This window comes from Phyllobates terribilis, unplaced genomic scaffold (assembly GCF_046119375.1).
Source record: "Phyllobates terribilis strain yellow unplaced genomic scaffold, ASM4611937v1 Scaffold_7__3_contigs__length_470593459, whole genome shotgun sequence".
NCBI lineage: Eukaryota > Metazoa > Chordata > Amphibia > Anura > Dendrobatidae > Phyllobates > Phyllobates terribilis.
The window spans coordinates 16,280,978-16,289,616 of record NW_027362767.1 but is presented as its reverse complement, the minus strand read 5'-3'; positions in this window follow the sequence as shown (position 1 = coordinate 16,289,616).

Genomic DNA, 8,639 nt, shown 5'->3' with positions numbered 1-8,639 from the left:
ATTACACCAAATAAGGGGCAGGATTCCCTGGCTCTCAGGTGAAATCCCAGAAATGGGACTAAAATACATCCACTCTGCCTGAGAGTGGCCAAATTACGCCAAATAAGATGCAGGATTCCCTGGCTCTCAGGTGAAATCCCAGAAATGGAACTGTAGCACCCCGAGGGCTCGGTCGCTACAGAGGTATTGCATCTCACCCAGAGGTGTGATATCTCACTTCCAGGTAAGGATGGAGTGTGGCTCAGGACCCTAACACCCACATGCACTACACCACATTTCCGGGGGACAGGGCGACAATGCTCCCAAGAGTGAGCACAACTGCCCCTGTCCCTGGCTGGAGTGGGGGGAGGGAACACCTAGAAAGGGGGAACCCGGTAGTGTGTGGGTGGGGAGAGTAGATTCAGGGTGCACTGGAAAGGGGAGTATATAAGGTGGGCACCATCTTGGAGTCAGAGAGAAGAAGATTGGGAGCAGGGGCTCTGTACGGGCTCTGCTCCGCAGGGAGGCCAAGTCTCAAGGCCTGAGCCTGGAGAAGAGAAGAGTTGCTGAGTTCAGTCAGAGGAGAGGAGCGGAGGAGGCTCCAGGAGTGGAGTGAAGGGACCCCAGGGGTGCGGACCGGCCAGTCGCCACCACACGCCCGCCGCTACCAGAGTAGGGGGGGGGGGGGGTCAGGCCAAGAAAAGGAACTGGATCCTTCAGCTAGTGGAGGAGAGCAACTACCCTCAGCTAGTAACCGGAGGCTGTGGCATTGTACGTGTCACGGCCCCTCACTACACCCGTTAGGAAGGCACCAAATAGGTCCCAGGGAAACAGAACATATGTTTGCCCGCCAAGGCCCAAGGCAGCTGGACAGAAACGTGGTCAATTGTGGGGTACGACAGGCCAGAGGAAGGACACACGAAGGGGGTCCTGAAAAGCATTCCAAAGGTACCTGGGAGTTGGCCGAGCCCCTCACCTGGTGAGCACAGTACGATGTGGGCAGCCATTACCTGCAGAAGTGGCTTGGAGTGTATAAACTGAGTAAAGACCCTGGACTGCATCACTGGACTCTGAGTCATTACTGTTGCTCCCGCGCACCATCACCCCCACTGCCTTGAGACTATACTCCTGCCGTGGGGAGTACCACTACCCTCTGCTGCACACACCACATCAGCCTCAGCGGTCTGCCCCGCAGCGGCGGTTCTCAGTGACCGCAATCCACGGGTGGCGTAGTCGGACATATAAACATTAAAAACCAAATAAACAGATCCGCCACTGGGTTGACCACTCTGAGCCATGGGACCGGGTCGCCGCCACAGAGACTACAAACCCCCAGCATTACACAGACCCGGCTCCGGGTATTCCCCCCACACACGGCCCAGGGTACGCGTCAGAACTAAAATACATCCACTCTGCCTGAGAGCAGCCAAATTACACCAAATAATGGGCAGGATTCCCTGGTTCTCAGGTGAAATCCCAGAAATGGACTAAAATACATCCACTCTTCCTTGAGAGCGGCCAAATTACACCAAATAAGGGGCAGGATTCCCTGGCTCTCAGGTGAAATCCCAGAAATGAATCTAGAATACAGAGGGTCTCACATGGTCTGTATGCGACACCAGAATCAGGGGTCACTGAATCACCTCCTTCTCATTGTATATGACATTTAAAAAAATATTTAAAATGATAAAACAACATTTCCTTTGTCCGCTGTCATATCGTATCTACCTATCTTCTATACAGTCATTATCCATCTATACAGACATTCATAAACCGGTTGATGTTTCTTTTTATTAGGAAGCCTGCAACCAGGCCTAGCGTCATTCTCAAATCTTCTAGAACTATGATGGGTCACTTTCCATGGGGAACAATATATATTGCCTGCGAGCCCCCCTAATTGCACAAAATAAAATCAATATCTATCCATTACTTTGATCTTCTGTTAGAAAAATGTTTGTGTGCTGACATGTTACAATGCACTTCGATGGTCACAGATTCCCGATAAATGGATTTTACACTTGATAACCTCCAAATTTTACTCAAAAAGCATTTTGATTTGCTATAGTCCTTGGTATGGATTCTAAAATCAGTTAGTGAAGTCTGTAGAAGGCTCAGTAGCTCATTAAAAAAACTGCACATTTGTAAAACACAAGGAGGAATGGAGCCAAGTCATTGTCTACCTTACAAGAGGGTGAGGGGGAAGCAAATAAGTTTTACACCTCTGCTCTCAGTGCATGGCATTGCTGGGGAAGGGGGTTGAGGGGGCCGTTTGCTGGGGAAAACTGTGTCGGTGGTAAACCGGCCGGTGAGCCTGCGAGGTCGGTAAAGCCTGGGGCCCAAAATCCCAACCCCTGTGATACCCAGCACAAGAATGTTGGAGAGTCCAAGGTGGCAGAGGGAAAAAGGGGAGCAAGGACAATGCTGTGGCTGTGGTGAGTGTCCTGAACCCCCCACCAGTGATGCCAGGACCTTAGGTGAAGTTGTTAGTACCCCACCTGTACTGACTGGCGTGGATGGGGTGCATGAAAGGTGAGGATGTGGGTATGGAAGTGGCGAGCGGTACAGCTAGTGGTGATGGTAGTGGTGGTACTGTGACGGTAGGTGAGGCCGAGAGGCAGAGTGTGAATGTGAGTGTGAATGAGGGGCCAAATGTCAGGAAACACTGGACATGGTTACTTGCAATGGCGTCTCCTGGATGCCCTGAAGAGGGGAGAGTAGTCCATAACAGTGGAGGGTAGGGAGGTAGATTTGTCATTCTGGATAGACCGACATGGTCTGTCTGTCTGTCTTCCAAGAGTTAGGGGCAGAGAACGTTAGGTGGTCTCTGCCGACAGCAGGGCAGGGCGGCGTCCATAGGTATGTGGTCCCTGCACATTGTCACAGCTGACACCCGGCAGCGATTGCGCCCGCACAGCCTGTGTGCAGGTGTGATCGCAAAGACATACCAATACGTATCAGGCTCTTAAAGCCCAGGGAGCAGATACGTACTAGTACGTCTTGGGGGTTAAAGGGGACTAGAACTTTTTTTTTACTTATTACACTAGTTATTTATTTATAGTGAACATTTCTGGACTACATTCACATCTTTGGGTCCATTTGATAAGACACATTTTTTGGGGTGCTGCCACCTCAAGTAATAAATACTGCCTACCACAGCCCCTAACGTACTGAATCCTGTTTTTATGTCCTCCAAGTGATTTCTAGAAATCTGACACATTTTGGGGGTACATTTGAGGAGACATATTTTGGGGTGCCTCCCCCAAAGTGATAAATTCCGCCTCTCAGAGCCCTTAGGCCGTGTGCCCACGATGCGTTTTTCATGCGTTTATGCTGTGGAATTTCTGCAGCGTAAACGCTTGGTAAACCTTCACCCGTGGTCTCCAATGCAATTCCGCACTTTCAATGCCCATGCTGCGGATTTTTCCGCAGCGTGTATGCTTCGCTCAAAAATCAGCAGCATGTCCATTAATTTTGCGGAAGCGCTGCGTTTTCGCCGCCATTGACTTGCATTAGAACGCACCAATTCCGCAAGACTGCTTCTGTACTTGCGTAATTGGCGCGTTCTAATGTGTGGATGGTACCCGGGTGTGGAGGACAGGAGACTCTCCTCCACACCCAGGTACCATTAAAAGCTGTGAAAATAAAAAAAAGAATCAAAAATAAATAAATAAAGATTATATTCACCTTCCGACGGCCCCAGACTCCTTCCCTGTGATTGACGACAGATCGCGCAGGACTGAAGGACCTGCGGTGACGTCACAGTCATGTGACGGCAGGTCCTTCAGTACAGCGTACCGTGATCTGCTGGCAGCCAGCACAGGAGCACAGCAAGACTGCAGGGGCCATCAGAAGGTAAGTATAGGTTTATTTTTTACCATTCTCTCAGGTCACACTATATATGCCGTTTGCATGGATTTATATAGTGTGACCTAGTTGTCAAGCACTTTCCAAGTGATGCTAAAAATCGCTTGGAAAGCGCTTGACAACCCGCATGCACAATCCACATGCGTTTTTTCTGCCAGGGAGATGCAGAAACACTCAGGAAAAAATCCTGAGCATTTCTGTATCGTGGGCACATAGCCTTAAAGTACTAAGTCCTGATTTTATGTCCCCCAAGTGGTTATTTCTAGAAATCTAATGTGACGCGAGTCACTACAGAAATAACAGTCTCAGAAGAGGAGAGAAGAGACTAATATTACTGAAAGAAATATTATGTAAGTGCTACTTACTGGATAAATAGAGGGAGGTCAAACGATCCGAAGTCAAGCCCAGGAAAATGGCACAGTACAACAAGGAGAAGTCAGAGACGTAATCCACTACACAAGCCGGGGTCAGGAAAACCAGAAAGACAAGGCAGTACACAGGGAGCAGACAAAAGAGTAGCCAGATAACAGGCAAATGGTCAAAATCCAGGCAAGGGAAAATAGTCAGACTGGGCCAGGCACAGAGAGATCAGTCCTACACAGGCAACAGCAAGTGTATAATTGACACTGGGTGAAGGAGCTAGCATGCTTAAGTAGAAGACTAATCAAGGGAAGTGAACACAGATGATTGCAGAACCGACCCAGCAAAACCAAAACAGACTGACAGCCTCCACACAATAGTAACATAGCAGACAAGGAAAGTGTGGAGACCGTGACATCTAACACATTTTGGGGGTAACCTTTGAGGAGACACATTTTTTTCGTTGCAGCCACCTCAAGTAATAAATACTGCCTACCACAGTCCTTAATGTACTGAACCCTGTTTTTATGTCCCCCAAGTGATTATTTCTAGAAATCTAACATTTTTTGGGGTCCATTTGAGGAGACATATTTTGGGGTGCATCCCCCAAAGTGCTAAATACTACCTTCAACAGCCCCTAAAATAATGAATCCTGTTTTTTATGCCCCCCAAGTGATTATTTCTGGGATACAGTTACATTTTGGGGTACATTTGAGAAGACATTTTTGGGGTGCTGCCACCTCAAGTACTAAAAACTGTCTCCCACGCCACCACTTCTGTATTTTTTTTATCCTCTCCTGGTTTTGGCTTACAATAACTGATATGAAAAACTGACCAAAACATAGTCTTTTCTCAGTGCATTGCATTGCTCTGTGTTGCAGCCGTACGGCTTCAGGCCTCTACTTTTGTCAGCCGTAGGGCTGCACAATGTATCTCTATAGGAAATCTGTGTATGACCGATATTTCTCTTTCCTTTTCTTTGAACACAATTATTGAAACACCTGAATGTTTTTGGGGGCAGGTCAGGTGCAAGTTGAGGAGTTACTTGACCCCCTTCAGTTTTGAGGGGCTTTAAGGGAACTGGATTTTTATTTTTTTTTACACTAGTTATTTATAGTGAACATTTCTGGGCTACATTCACATCTTGGGGTCCATTTGAGAAGATACATTTTGGGGTGCAGCCACCTCAAGTAATAAATACTACATTCAACAGCCCCTAAAATGCTGAATCCTGTTTTTTTTTATGTCCCCCAAGTGATTATTTCTGGGCTACAGTCACATGTTGGGGTACATTTGAGAAGACACAATTTTGGGATGCTGCTGCCTCAAGTAATACTACCTTCCACAGCCCTTAAAGTACTAAATCCTGTTTTTTATGTCCCACAATTGATTATTTCTAGAAATCTGACACATTGCTGTGAGTTGTTGAATTGTGAACTGCTCATTGCTTTTCTACCTGTTAGGTTTTAAAAAGCCCAATAAAACGAATTTTCTCTCTACAGTTTTGCAGTCTCTTATTTTACTACCTGTGTATTTAAGGGTTAATTACATTGCACTTAAATCCTGAGGTATAGCTATACTCACAAGGGGTTAATTAAGGGTGAGGGGTCATAATTAAGGGTTTATAAGGGGCAGCTGGTTGGGGCATCCAGTCATTTGGAAGTACATTGAGCTGTAGGTGGGATTGCTGCTAAAAGGGGGAAAAAAACTCTTTAAATCTTCTTTCTTAGTGAGTGTGAACGGAGTGTAAGTGCAAACAGAAGTAAGTGTGTGACTTGTTGTTCAGTGACTTTGGATTCAGGGAGTTTAGAAGGGAGGAATTTGGACTGAATTGCTGTCTGTATTTTATTAATTCTTTACATTTCTTTTCACATAACTTTTCTTTCTAGTGCAATCCCCATTAGGAAATGAGCTCCATTATTGACAATGCTATCCAGTGTACATCTTGCCACATGTATGTATTCCTTGAACAGCCGGTCGTGGATGCATACTGCTGTGTGAGATGTGTGCACATTGTGGGTTTGGAAGCCCAGGTACTGAATCTAAATGCGCAGCTGGCAACACTGAGATCCATTGACAATATGGAAAGGAGTCTGCTGCTCACTGGGGTAGATGTGGGGGAGGGTGGTAGTATGGAGCTGCAGGACAGTGAGGCAGCTAGCTGGGTGACAGTTACAAGGGGAAGTAGAGGGAAGAATGCCAGGGAGGCTAGTCCTGATCTGGCACACCCCAATAAGTTTGCAAAGTTGGCAGATGAGGGGAGTGACGGTACAGGGGTAGCACCGCTGCAGCAAGGCATGTCCCCTGAAAGCCAGAGGAGTGTCAGCTCCAGTAAGGGGGGAAATAGGAGAGCAGGGCAGGCCAGGCAGGTGCTGGTAGTGGGGGACTCAATTATTAGGGAAACAGATAGGGCAATCTGTCACAAAGACAGGGATCGTCGAACAGTGTGCCGCCTACCTGGCGCTCGAGTCCGGCACATCGCTGATCGGGTTGACAGATTACTGGGAGGGGCTGGTGAGGACCCAGCGGTCATGGTGCACATTGGCACAAATGACAAAGTTAGAGGTAGGTGGAAGGTCCTTAAAGATGATTTCAGGGAATTAGGCTTCAAGCTTAAAGCAAGGGCCTCAAGGTGGTATTCTCTGAAATACTACCTGTACCACATGCCACACCAGAGAGGCAATGGGAGATTAGGGAGATAAATAAGTGGCTCAAAAACTGGTGTAGGAAGGAGGGGTTTGGGTTCCTGGAGAACTGGGCCGACTTCTCAGTTGGCTACAGGTTCTACGCTAGGGACCGGCTGCACCTCATTGGGGAGGGTGCAGCTGTGCTGGGGGAGAAAATGGCTAGAAGGTCGGAGGAGTATTTAAACTAGGGATTGGGGGGGTATTCATTTTATAGGTGGGGAAGATAGTGACCTGGGCACAAATAAAGAAATTGGGGGTGGGGTTAGAACAGTCACTAAAGTAAGAAGGAATAGAGGTACAGAGAGACACACATAAAATGCATATACACTAATGCCAGAAGCCTCACCAACAAAATGGAGGAATTAGAATTAATTTTGTTGGAAAATAATTATGACATGGTGGGGATATCAAGACATGGCTGGACGAGAGCCATGACTGGGCAGATAATTTACAGGGCTATAGTCTGCTCAGAAATGACTGTACAAACAAGCAAGGGGGTGGGGTGTGTGTTTATATGTAAAATCATCCTTAAAACCAATCTTGCGTGATAATATATGTGAATCTAATGAAAATGTAGAGTCCCTGTGGGTGGAGATAAGGGAGGGGAAAAAAATAATAAATTACTGATAGGGGTTTGTTATAAGTCTCCAGAAATAATGGAAGCAGTGGAGAATATCCTCGTAAAGCAAATAGATGAAGCAGCGACTCAAGGAGAAGTCATTATTATGGGGGACAATAACTACCCTGAAATACATTGGGGAACAGAAACCTGTAGTTCCAGCAAAGGTAATAGGTTTTTGACAACTATGAGAGACTATTACCTTTCACAACTGGTTCAGGACCCAACAAGAAGGGGGGCACTGCTAGACCTAATATTAACCAACAGGCCAGACCGCATATCAAATATACGAGTTAGTGGTCACTTGGGTAATAGTGATCACAAAATACGTTTTCATGTATCCTTTAATAAGATGTGTAGTAGAGGGGTTACAAGGACACCAAACTTCAGGAAGGTAAATTTCCAACGGTTGAGAGATGATCTTAGTGCAATAAACTGGGATGATATCCTGAGACATAAAACTACACAAAGCAAATGGGAGACATTTATTAGCATCCTGAATAGGACCTGTGCGCAATATATACCCTATGGGAATAAACATGCTAGAAATAGGAGGAAACAACTATGGCTAAATAGAGCTGTAAGGGGCGCAATAAGTGACAAAAAGAAAGCATTTAGAGAACTAAAGCAAGTAGGTAGTGATGAGGCATTAAATAAATATAGAAGATTACATCAATTTGGTAAAAAACAAATCAAGGCAGCAAAGATAGAGACAGAGAGACTCATTACCAGAGAAAGTGAAAATAATCTCAAAATATTCTTTAACTACATAAATAGTAAAAAATGATAGTGTTGGCCCCCTTAAAAATAGTCTGGGTGAAATGGTGGATGAGGAAAAAGCCAATATGCTAAATGATTTTTTTTCAACCGTATTTACACAAGAAAATCACATGACAGAAAACATGATCAGTAATGACAAAAAATTCTCCATTAAATGTCACTTGCTTAACCCAGCAGGAAGTACGACTGCGTCTAAAAATCACTAAAGGTGACAAATCCCCGGGCCCGGATGGGATACACCCGCGAGTACTGCAGGAATTAGGTAACGTCATAGATAGACCATTATTTTTAATCCTTGAAGATTCCATAATAACAGGGTCTGTACCACAGGACTGGTGTATAGCAAATGT